Source organism: Cornus florida, unplaced genomic scaffold, assembly GCF_030987335.1.
Source record: "Cornus florida cultivar Cherokee Brave unplaced genomic scaffold, ASM3098733v1 CherokeeBrave_3.0.0_Hap2_Chr01, whole genome shotgun sequence".
NCBI lineage: Eukaryota > Viridiplantae > Streptophyta > Magnoliopsida > Cornales > Cornaceae > Cornus > Cornus florida.
The window spans coordinates 36060705-36074444 of record NW_026775571.1 but is presented as its reverse complement, the minus strand read 5'-3'; positions in this window follow the sequence as shown (position 1 = coordinate 36074444).

Sequence of the window (13740 nt, the reverse complement as noted above, 5' to 3'; positions counted from 1 at the left end):
ATCAATGGCAGTCAAGATCTCCGTAAGGAACCGAGCAATGTCAGCTCTAATGGCAGCCACCATATTCAGACGGAGGGTAGCAAAATTAGCTTTCAGGGCAACCAGCATATCCTCTAAACTCTGAAGGTTCGCTTCGAAGCGAGATAGCTGATCATGAGCCTCAGGTGCGGCTGAAGCAGAAGAACTGTCATTCTTAGACATGGTCTGCAAAAAAGAAATCTTACAATGGGAGTGAGTGCTGGAATAAATAATTGAAAGCACAATAGAAACATGTATGTCAAATAAGATAGACAAAACATATATGAATCTATGTAAGTGACAGTATGTGAATCATGCTAAGCAGTATAAGTATGAAATGCATCCAATGTGGAATATCATAGGCATTGGGCATAAATAAGATAGCACGAAGTGAATACAAGATAAATGAAGTGTGTATGTGAGATCTGTGAATTTCGATCGATCACAAAAAAGTTTGAGATCGATCTCAAAACTTCGATCGATCTGAGATATGAGTTCGATCGATCTCAAAAGATCGATCAGAGATATAAGTTTGATTGATCGAACTGTGCTCTGTGAAAAATGAGAAGTCACAGATCTGTGACTGTGGAAGCACGGGACCCATATGAACATGTTCGTGGGCCCATCAACAACATCAATCCCAATCACCTAGAGTGGCTCATATTCCCAAAAATCAAAGTAAGTCATTACAATGGACATGGCATAAAGACGAATATAGACATATATACATGAAAAACTCAAAACTTCATCTATGGCCAATAATCATCATGAATAGGGAATAGATCTAACATTTAAACATATTCTTAACAAATCAAAGCTTGAAATCGATGATAGGGTCTCAGACCTTACCTTGAATCAAAGAGAGGAAAAATGGGATGTGAAAAGGAAGAAGATCTGAGAAGAGAGGGAGATCGACACATGGTTCTCGCCAGAGATGGAGATGATGATGGGGTTCAGTGGCTCTGAGGGGTCGGGGTTTGTGAGGGACAAAGGGTTAGATTGATCTATAGTGTCGATTCTGAAACCCTCGGTTCTATTTTAAAAAACATCCCCGACAGAGTTCGATCGATCGAACCTTCGATGAGATCGATCGAACTTGATTGATTTTTATTTTATTTTATTTTTTTAATTGGATGAAATGAATAATTAAAAAGTCAAATGAAATCAAACCAAGTCAAAATAGAGAATTGAAGAACTGAGATCGATCTGAACAAAATGTTCGATTGATCAGACAGAGAGCAAAAATATGCAGGTTTTTAGTTCAAAATTTTGGTTAAGTGTTGGAACTTGAAGATCGATCGAACTTGGGAGTTGGATCGATCGAAGAACTTTAGATCGATCTTGAAATGTTTTCGATCGATCAAACAGAGAGCTGAAATATGTAGGTTGATGCAGGCTCAAAATTTTTTAAGTGTTGAATCATGAGATCGATCGAACCTTGAAGTTGTATCAATCTAAGGTCTTCTGATCGATCTGAAAATTAGTTCGAACGAAGAGACAGAGAGGTGATTTGGATGTAGGTCAAAAATTTTTCTAAGTGTTGGATGCAAGTGGAAGTTCGATCGATCGAACTATCATTTGAGATCGATCGAACTATGCAGAATGCTCAATTATGACATGAAAGCTCATGCAATCCTCACCAAAGTTCCTTTCAATGCATATGAACCAAAAACAAGTATCTAGACTTCGCAAGAAATGAATTGAAAGATAGAAATGAGGGAGGAATAGGGTTTTGACACCCTACGAATGCTTTTGCTAGTCTTTAACGTCTCTAGCAAGACGTTGGGCTCTTTTAGCCCGAATCAAAGATCTTATAGTTCATCCCTTCCTCTTTGGGGTGATAGATACCTTGAGCTCCACCCAACAAATGGTTCCTTGAAGAACTTGTTGGATAAGGCTCAAAAGAATCTTTTGATCCTTTGTCAATGCAAACTTCTATATTTTCATACACCGGGTCAACTAAATGTGCAGCCTTTAAATGTCTTTGAAAAACTTGACCTTTAATGTAAGGTTTCAATCTTTGTCCATTCACTTCAAAAATGTTCCCTTTTTTCAAATTTTTTATTTCAACCGCTCCATAAGGTGCAACAGTGATGATTTCATAAGGACCCTCCCATTTGGTTCTCAACTTCCCAGGAAAGAGTTTTAGTCCAGAGTTGAAAAGCCAAGCTTTTTCACCGGGTTCCAAAGACTTTTTCATAATATGCTTATCATGAAAGGCTTTGGTTCATTCTTTGTAGATTTTGGCATTATCATAAGCATTGTGTCTCAACTCTTCTAACTCACTCAATTGAAGTAGCCTATTCTCTCCGGCTTTGACAAGGTCAAAATTGAGCTTTTTAACTGCCCAAAAGGCTTTATGTTCTAGCTCAACCGAAAGATGGCAAGGCTTTCCATAAACAAGTCTATAAGGAGACATGCCAATGGGAGTCTTATATGCCGTCCGAATACCCACAAAGCATCATTTAGCTTCCTTGACCAATCCTTCCGGGTGGTGTTAACCGTTTTCTCAAGAATATACTTAATTTCCTGGTTAGACACTTCAACTTGCCCACTTGTTTGAGGATGGTAGGGAGTAGCTACTTTATGAGTGACGGAGTACTTAAGAAAAAGGTGCCTCAAGAATTGATTGCAAAAATACTTTCCTCCATCACTTATTATAGCCCTTGGCATACCAAAACAAGCAAAAATATTGGATTTAATGAATTCAATGACCATAGAGTGGTCATTTGTTTTGGTAGCACAAGCTTCCACCCATTTGGAAACATAATCAACGGCAAGAAGAATGTATTGAAAACCATAAGACATAGGAAATGGATCTATAAAATCAATGCCCCATATATCAAAGATCTCAACAATAAGTATATTAGTCAAGGGCATCATATCTCTTCTAGAAATCGTCCCCATCTTTTGACATCTCTCACATGATTTGCAAAAATTGTAGGCATCTCTATGAATAGTGAGCCAAAAGAGCCCACTTTGAAGAACCTTCAAGGCAGTCTTCTTTGCACTAAAATGCCCACCACATGCAAGAATGTGACAAAACACTAGGACACTTGGAATTTCACTCTCCGGAATGCATCTTCTCACAATTTGATCAGGACAATATCGGTATAAGACAGGGTCTTCCCAATAGTAATTCCGGATGTTGGCAAAGAAACGATTCTTTTCGTTCTTTGACTAAGCAGTTGGTAGCTTACCTACTGCCAAATAATTCACAATATCGGTAAACCAAGGCATTTTTCCATTGGAAATTTGAAAGAGTTGCTCATCCGGAAAAGAGTCACAAATTGGTAGACTAGGGAAAGGCTCTATCGATAACCTAGAAAGATGATCGGCCACCATATTTTCGGTGCCCTTCTTGTCCTTGATTTCAAAATCAAATTCCTAAAGAAGCAAAATCCATCTAATTAGCCTAGGTTTTGTTTCCCTTTTTGTCAATAGATGTCTCAAGGCGGCATGATCAGAATAAACAACAACCTTGGACCCTAAGAGATAGGAACGAAATTTATCCAGAGCATGCACTACGGCAAGTAATTTTTTCTTGGTAATGGAGTAATTCAATTGAGCTCTCGAGAAAGTTTTACTTGCATAGTAGATGGCACAAGGAAGCTTCCCTACTCTTTGCCCCAAAACTGCTCCCATGGCATAATCAGAAGCATCACATATGATTTCAAATGGCAATGACCAATTGGGAGGTTGCATGATACGAACAGATGATAATAATTCATGTAATTTATGAAAAGCGTCTAGGCATACTTGATTAAAGACAAAAGGAGTTTCTTTGGCAAGAAGATTGCACAAGGGTCGAGCAATTTTGCTAAAATCTTTGATAAAACAGCGATAAAAGCCAGCATGACCTAGAAAGGAGCGAACCTCTCTCACCGTTGAAGGTGGAGGAAATTAAGAAATAAGCTCGACCTACGCTTTATCTACCTCTATTCCTCTCTTTGAGATAACGTGACCCAAAATAATACCTTCTTGAACCATGAAATGGTTCTTTTCCCAGCTAAGTACAAGGTTGGTTTCACGATATCTCTTAAGCACTAGATCTAAATTTTTGAGGCATGCATCAAATGAAGACCCAAAAACAGAAAAATCATCCATGAAAACCTCTAGATACTCTTCCACCATATCCGAGAAAATTAACATCATACACCTTTGGAATGTGGCGGGTACATTGCACAAACCAAAAGGCATCCGTCTATAAGCAAATATGCTGAATGGACATGTAAAGGTGGTTTTCTTTTAATCCAATGGGTCAAGGGCTACTTAATTGTACCCTAAATAGCCATCAAGGAAGCAATAATATTGTTGCCCGGACAATCTCTCTAGAATTTGATCAATGAATGGTAAGGGGAAGTGATCCTTTCTAGTGGCGGCATTCAATTTGCGGTAATCAATGCATACACGCCATGAATTGGCGGTACGCTTAGAGATTTCCTCACCCTTTGCATTCTCAACCACCGTAATCCCTGATTTTTTGGGAACCACTTGAGTTGGACTCACCCATTTGCTATCAGAGATTGGGTAAATGATTCCGGCATCTAAGAGTTTGACAACTTCCTTCTTAACTACCTCCTTCATGTTTAGATTAAGTCTCCTTTGGGCATCCCTAAAGGGTTTTTCATCATCTTCTATAAATATGCGATGTATACAAATAGAAGGGTCAATTCCCTTAAGATCCACCACACTCCATCCTATGGCTTCCTTATTTTCTTTAAGCACACTTAAGAGAGCATCTTCTTGGTTTTTTTTAAGACTTGAAGAAATGATAACCGGAAGAGTCTCTTTGGTCCTAAGAATGCATACTTGAGATTGGAAAGTAGAGTTTTAAGCTCAAGAATTGGTGGAAAGACTAAAGATGAGACCGGTGGAGTGCTAGAGAATAGAGGAAGAGGTTCTATTGGAGTTTTCCAAGATGGATAATCTAAGCTTGCAACAGATTCCATGAGATTGCTTATTTCATTCATTGATTTTTCATCATTGAATCCACAACTCCCATATATTTCAAGAAGGCAAGAAGCAAGAGGATCATCAGATGAAAGAGATGAAAGACTATCCTCAATTGGTTGTTTCATTACCATCGTTGGAATTGATTCCTCAACAACCTCATCTAACACATCAATAAGGAAACACTCATTTTCATCTTTGGGATGTCGACTTGCATGGAAAACATTAAGTTTGATTATCATATTGCCAAAAGAAAGGTCTATAATCCCGGATCTACAATTAATTGTAGCATTTGTGGTGGCAAGGAATGGTCTTCCCAAGATGATTGGGATGTGGTTGGAGGGATTAGCAACTGGTTTGGTATCAAGAACTACGAAATCAACTGGAAAGTAGAATTTATCTACTTTGACAAGAATGTCCTCAACCATGCCCCTAGGTGTTTTGACGGATCTATCGGCCATTTGAAGCACCACCAAGGTTGGCTTCAATTCATTCAACCCTAACTGGACATATACGGAGTAAGGAATCAAATTAACACTTGCACCTAAGTCAAGAAGAGCTCTACGAATTTCATGAGTTCCAATTACACAAGAAATAGTCGGAGCACTGGGATCTTTGAACTTAAGTGGAGTGTTTTGTTGAAGAATGGAGCTCACTTGCTCCGTGAGGAACACTTTTTTAGGGCTTGGTCCCTTGCTCTTCCTCTTTTGTGTGTAAAGATCTTTCAAGAATTTTGCATAAGGTGGAATTTGCTTAATGGCATCCAAAAGAGGAAGATTGATGTTGACTTGCTTAAAAACTTCCATCATGTCATGTGTTTTCCCTTCTTGCCTCCCATAAGGCGAAGTTTCTTTTAAAGCATAAGGGAATGAAGCTTTTGGCTCACAAGACTTTGTAATTTGAGAGGATGATGGAGAAAATTTAGAATTCTGGTTAGGAACATTTTCTTTCAAGGAAGTAGGAGTGGAATTGAGAATTGGATGGGTGACAACTTTAGGTTGCACCGATTCACTATCTTTCTTTGGTAGTTCAACCCTATTGTCCACTTGCTTACCACTTCTCAAGGTGGTGATGGCTTGTGCTTGAGCTTGGGAAGAACACCCCGATGTAGGGTTTGCTTCCACACAAAATTGGGCTTTTGGATTCCTCTCAGGTTGACTAGGCAATTTCCCAATTTATCTTGCATTCAACGCATTAGCTATGGTCCCAATTTGGGATTCAAGCTTTGATATGGATTCAGAGTGGGAATGCAACAAGTTGGTATCCTTCTCTAAGCTACCCAAGGCCACCAAAACCTTATCTTCAAATATGGAATTACTAGAAAGTGCTTGAGGATAATGAAAGCCAACTTGGGAATTACACATTTGAGAAGGTGAGAGGCCACTCATCCTTTGATGATGGAAAGAAGAAGAAATAAACCCTTGAGAACCTCCATTTCTTTTATAAGGTGGAATGTATTTTCTTTGAAATTTTTTAGGTTGATAAGGGCTTGAGCTTTCATTCCATAATGGAACATATGCATTTGAATAGGGGTGAGCAAATGTAGCATTAACTTGTTCAAAGTGTTCATTAACAACATGTCCATGGGGACACTCGAATGCAGAATGCAAAACACTTGAATATGTTATGCAAGGCTCACAAAGATAAGTTATATGATGAAAAGGAGATACATTGATAGCCGGTTTTTGATTCAACAAGAATTGATCAAGTTTTAACCTCGGCTACAATTTCCCTTGAATTTTCAATATGACACACTGTTACACTTTTCTCCTTTTTATTATTACCACGATCAAGCCGAGAAGTGTAATATTTGTGTAAAAAATTTTCACTCATTTTTTCAAAAAGGTGCCAAATGTCATCTTTATGTTTTCCAAAATACGAACCTCCACATGAGGTATCAACTATGTCCTTTTACATGTCGGATAGGCTTTCATAAAAGTATTGGACAACTTGCCATTTAGGAATACCATGATGTGGACACTTTCTTAGCAAGTCATTCAATCTCTCCCAAGCCTCATGCAACAACTCTCCTTCCCTTTGAGAAAATTCTCTAATTGAAGCACACATTACATTAGTCAAACTTATGGGGTAAATTTTTTTAAAAAACTTATTTTGCATTTATGCCTAAGATGTTATTGAATTTACCCCTAAAGTGTTGAACCAATGCTTTGCTTTATTTTTAAGAGTGAAAGGGAAGAGAAGTAATTTAAGAACTTCCTCTGGGACATCCATATACCTCACGGTGGAACATAGTTCAAGAAATTCATTAAGATGCCTATATGGGTCCTCTTCATCTAAGCCATAAAAGAGTGGACACATTTGAATGGTCTCGGGCTTGATTTCATATTGATTAACCTCAAAATTAGGCAATACAATGCAAGTAGGTGCATGGTATACATGAAGATTATAATGATCACGAAGGACCATTGGAGGAATTGGAGCTTGAACTTCGGGGCCATGTTGATTAAGAGGTAGGTTTTGCATGAAACGTGGGTCTAAGTAGCCAAGATTACCCTCTAGATTTTCCATGTAAATACCTAGAATGTATGATATGACAAGGTCTATTCCCGACTACAAGCGACGCATAAATCATAACAAAACAAGCAAGCACTCCTCCTTCGCAACAAATCAACAATCAACAAACTTCCTCCATATACAATGTTCCCATACTCCCATGCTTTGATAACAATGCAAAGAACAATTAAAAATGCCTCCATGCGGGCTCACGATTTATCTAAGAATTTAAAAACAAGTCTCCACGCAGGCCGACGATTTAACTAAGGGATTGAGTAAGAAAGTCTCACAAAGGTCCTATAGCACTTCAACTCTAAATTTATACCTTAGCTTAGCAATTTTTTTTTTTTTTTTAGCATTTTTCCTTTCTTGCTTAGCTCATTTGCTTGGATGCTCATTTGCTTGGCTCCTAGCTCAATGCTCCTTGTCAAAGATGAACAAACACAATAAGTAATCAAAAGAAAAATAAACACAAAGTAAAGACACGATCAAAAAAAATACTAATTCCTAATGAATTCCACAAATACGACGTTGCCTAATCCACGGCAACGGCGCCAAAAACTATGGTGGGTCGCTACACTATAAGCTTAAGAGTGTGCATTAAGGCAAGGGCCAAGTTTTACATTTATAGAAGCCACAACTACCTTCACTAAAAATACAGTTAGGGTGAGTAGGGATCGTCCCAAGGGATTGGAGTCGAATTTGGTTGTGGAATCGCTATTAGGGTTAGTAGGTCAAATGATCAAACAAATAGTTGGTTGGTTGATTAAACTAAAGAGCAAATTAAACTAAACAAATTAAGGCAACAAAGAGTAAGTAAAAGAGAGAGAGATCTTGGGGTTTAGAGATCACCACCAAGCAATACTTTCCTACACCCTTTGACAAGTGACTAATGAGGGAGATGTATGTTGCAATAATGATGTGTGTGTGTGTTTGGTTGATTCAACTTGCAAGGGTGACTAATTAAGTATACATTGTCTAATCAACATGTGAAAAACACAATATATCTAGCAATTAAGTATATATTGTCTAAATAGCATATGAAAAGCACAATATATCTAGCAAGTCATTAATCCTTTCATTAAGCTCATAAGCCAAACACACCACAAGGTTAGAAACATATGCTTCTTGCATTCAAAAGTATAGAACATCAAACAACAAGCATGAATTGTCCTCCCATCTAACAACTATGCTACCCCTTACACTACAATTAAACTAAAAGCAAGAACTTAAACTAATTAAGCTAAGGGAGAGGCACAATCCATTAAGAAATGAGCATGGATCATCTAGAAAATCACAAGAGCATTCCATTAAGCACAATGTTTCGACAACCTCTAGATCTTTGACATTAATACACATTGACATGCATCAATAACATAAGAAATAGAGACAAACACATGAACATCTATTCTAGTATACATAGACATATGGATAGAATGAAATGATTAATTAGAAACATTAAACCACATAAATCATTGAATAAACAAGATATATATATATATCAAAGTGTCAAAACATTAATTACAATACTAATCCCTCAATAATACACAAGATTAAGATATAGAAAGCATGCGTGGGGCTAACTCTAGCCCCAAGAGGATGTCTACCCACTCATGGTAATGCTCCTCTAACCCTCAAGGGCTAACTCCATAGTAGAAATCTGTTCCTTGGATAATGAAGAGTCTCCAGTGGTGTCTCTAGCCTCCTTCTCCTCTAAGCTTGCCTCCTTTGAGAATAATTCCTAGAATTGTATATGTCTCAATAAGTGCATCATATTCCTTTTATAGGTAGGTCAAATGACACACAAAATGAGCTAGGGTCGTGCACACAATATTCCCCAATGATTAGATACAAGATAACTTGAATGAGCTGGCTTTTTAACTTTTTCGAACTGGAGGAAGTTCGATCAATCGAACCTTAGACTTGGATCGATTGAACTTAGCTGAAATCTATCAAACTTAGGCTGAATCGATCCAACTGGTTGAGCTTTTTGGGAAAAGACAAATCCGAGATATTTTTGGAGATATTTTGGGGAATAGGACAAAAGTGGTTTGTGGGCGGTACAGCTGTGGATAAGATCAATCATTTGAATAAGGACAAAAGTGTTCGATCGATCGAAGGGTGGTGTTGGATCGATCGAACTTTGGACTTTCTGCTTTGGGTTCAAGGTTTGGATCTATCATGAAATGCTGAGATCGATCAATGTTGGATCGATCGAACCTTGAAGTTGGATCGATCAAACTTTGCTGTTTCCCACCTTTGGCTTCTTTTTGCTTATTTCTTTTTCCACTTTGCTCATGTCTTTGTTTTATCCCAGAATTGCTTCCTTTTTGCTCTTATTTGGCTGAGTTAGCTTATTTTTGGGATAAGTGCCTGAAAATGGAAATAATACGAAAGCAATCTAAAACAGTTAAGTAAGATAGATAAAGGTACTAGAATGCTTAAGCTTAAAGGGTTTAAATATGCACTTTTCAGTGCTCATCAATGCATGTAGGTGCATTATACTCATTTGGCACATAATGATTACGCAAAGCAAGAGGAGGGTTTATCGGTTGTGCTATATGTAACAAACCACTCCACCACATGGTATGATATTGTCCGTTTTGGGCCTGAGCCCGCACGATTTTGCTCTTGGGCTTCACCCCAAAAGGCCTCAGACCAATTGAAGTGACACACCTACATATAAGCACTTCACCTTTTCTTTACCCAGGCGATGTGGGACTGTACACCCGTAGTTCGCCAGTGTGGTAGCCTGACAGTGTCTCTTGCACCCGCCCACAGCATACCCGCACACAAGGTCATCACATTCCACCCCCTTTGGAGGCCCGACATCCCCGTCGGCACACTTCCGGCTGGGTTAGGCTCTGATACCAATTGTAATGACCCATTCCACCACATGGTATGATATTGTCCGCTTTGGGCCTGAGTCCGCACGGTTTTGCTCTTGGGCTTCACCCCAAAAGGTCTCATACCAATTGAAGTGACACACCTACATATAAGCACTTCACCTTTCCTTTACCCAGGCGATGTGGGACTGTGCACTCGTAGCTCGCCAGTGTGGTAGCCTAATAGTGTCTCTCGCACCCGCCCACGGCACACCCGCCCACAAGGTCATTACACTACACGAACACCTTTATTGCTTTGAATAATGGGAGGTTGTGGTGCAAAGATTGGCCGAGGCATTCCCAATGGAACATGTTCTTGTTGTTGTGGTGGAATAAAGGGTCTTGGCATGTCCAATAGTACTTGAATGTTGTCATGATGGTGCACATTAGGGTGGAGGATACCTTGTTGGTCTATATGACCAAGGTCCTCCACATGGTCCTCATTGATATCTTCCGTTGATGAAATGGAATGACAAGAATTACCCCTTTCCTTAGAATTACGAACAATGGATTTAAGATTCAAATTAAGTGGGACAAGAATAGGATTTAACAATCTACGACCATGCATGCACAAACAAAACAAACACAAGCAACAAGCAAGTAACAATCACTTCTCCTCCGCAACAAATCAACAATCCTCCACATACAATGATCCCATACTCCCATGCTTTAAACAATATGCAAGAAAAATAAAAATGCCTCCACACAGGCCATGATTTATCTAAGAAAATAAAAGGTTGCCTCCACGCAGGCAGACGATTTAACTAGAGAAAGAGTTCAGAAAAGCTCACAAAGGGTCATTAAGCAATTTAAATTTATTTTTTAATTTTTTCTTTCTTTGCCTTGCTTTGCTTTGCAATTTTTTTATATTTATTTTTGAGCTTTTTATGCTCTTGCTTAGCTTTGCTTGGCTTACTTCTTTTGGATTTCCCTTTGCTTCACCGTCTTAGCTCAATTCACCTAGCCAATCAACAACAAACACAATAGGTAGCCAAAATAGAAATAAAAATAAAAATAAAGACAAGATCAAAAGAGTACTAATTTCTAATTAATTCCCAAAATACGATGGTGCCAATCCCCGGCAATGGCACCAAAAACTTGGTGTGGTGTCGCGGGTGCACCAAATTTGCAACAAAGTGTGTAGTGTGGCCAAGTTTTAAATTTAGATTGCCACTACCACTTCTAACTAATGTTGATGTTGGATTAGTAGGTCGAATGATCAAAGATTGTTGGTGATTGATTAATTAAACTACAATGCAATTAAAATTAATGCAAGTAAAAGGCAATCTAGAAAATAGAGGAAAAATAAATGAGAGAAAGATCTTGGGGCTTAGAGTCACCACTAAGCTTCACTTCATCAAACACTAGAAATTGAACATTAATGGGAAAATTTAAATTGTAACTTGTGTGTGTGTGACAAAAATTGAAACTAAGCATGGATGGCAAATAAATATAGATTGTCTAGCCAATTTTCATGAATAGTACAACCTATCAAATGAGACCAATCTCCATTCAATTAAACCATAATTAAAGCACACACAAATATCTAGAGACATGTACTCTTTGCATTCACAAGTATGGAACATTAAGAAACAAGAATGGATTGTTCACATACCTAATAAATTAAAGCAATTACACTATAACTAGGCTAGAGACATAAAATTAAACTAATTAAACTAGAGATGTGATACAATCCATCAAGAAACAAGTGTGAACCATCAAATAAATCACAAGAGTGTTCCATTAAGCACCATGCCCTGACCATCACTAGATTAATATCATCAACACACATAGACATGCATCAATTTTATTAAATCTAGAGACAAAAACATGAACATCAATTCTAGCATACATAGACATATGACTAGAGCCAAATGATCAATTGAAAGCATTAATCCATACAAATCAAGTAAAAAACACAAGATCTATATTTGTTCATGGTCAACACATCTATTACAACTAAATTTTCCAAAAATACACAAAAGCTAGGTTTCAGAAGCAAGCCTAGGGGCTATCTCTAGCCCCAAGAGAATGACTTAGCCACTCATTGTAGTGGACATGGAACCCTCAAGGGCTAACTTAGAGGTTGGCATTATCATCTTCATCCTTGATTTCTTCCCCAAAATCCCTAGTTCTAGAGAGAGGAATATTTTTTTTTCTATAATTGGTAATATCTATCTATCTTGATATCATATAATAATGTTCAATAATTCAATTATATGCTCCTTTGAGTAAGGACCAAGTCAAAATTATAGCCTATGATTGGAGGAAATCCGCAGCTACATAAGTTAGGTAGAAATCGGCACGCTCGGGAATTAGGTAACTCATTGCCAGTAGGCATTTCGATCGATTGAAGATTCTCGATCAATCCAACACTTAGCTTCGATCGATCGAAGCTGACGTGGCTCGAAAATATCTTCCAGGCTTTATCTATGCCAATTGGCTGAGCTGGCACCGCCTTCATTTCGATGGATTGTAGACCTCTTCGATCGATTGAGACTTCCCTTCAATCGATCAAAACTCCTCTGGTACATTTTCTTGGCTTCTTTCCAACTTTGCTCCTTAGCCAAAATTGAGCTAAATGGCTCTTGTTAGCCTGTTTGAACTTTATTGACCTTAAGTAGGCAAAAACACAAATAAGTAACTAAGACATGAAAGTAAGATAGATGAATGGACTAAAATACCCTAGCTTAGGTGCTAAAATGCATCACATTTGACCACTCATCACTATCAACATAATCCATGGGCGTCTCGAGGGAGATGATGAAACTGAAGAGCTAGTCTGAACACGCTTGAGGCAGGCACAAAAGCTGAGGAGAGTGAACCACATCAGCACCGCAAGGCGGATGGATTCGATCTATAGAGAGTACAGACTTCACATGAGGATTCCCTCGTTGTTAGCCTCATGGAAGTAAGTTATCTGGTGAAACGAGTCTTGAATAACCCAGGGAGCAGTGCCAACATAATCATCAAGTCTGCATTCGAATAGTTACAGATCAACTCAATGCAGGTTAAATCTACTGAAAACCCGTTGATGGGGTTCGATGGGAAGAGAGTGGAACCAATCGGGGTAATAGAGTTACTCGCTTGTGCAGCCCAGAAGAGTCTAAAAGAGAAGTTTGTAATAGTAGATGTCCATCCCACATACAACCTTCTGATGGGAAGGGGATGGATCCACCGCATGCAAGGAGTATCATCTACCTTGCACTAAGTAATGCGATACCTTAGCTCATATGGAAGTAATGTGTTTGACATCCGGGGAGACCAAGTTGCAGAAAATGAATGTTACGCGGTAACCATCAGGTCTAGGCACAAGCCGAAGGGCATAACCCAAACCTAAGGTGACAAATAGCAGTTCTTGCCCACTCCG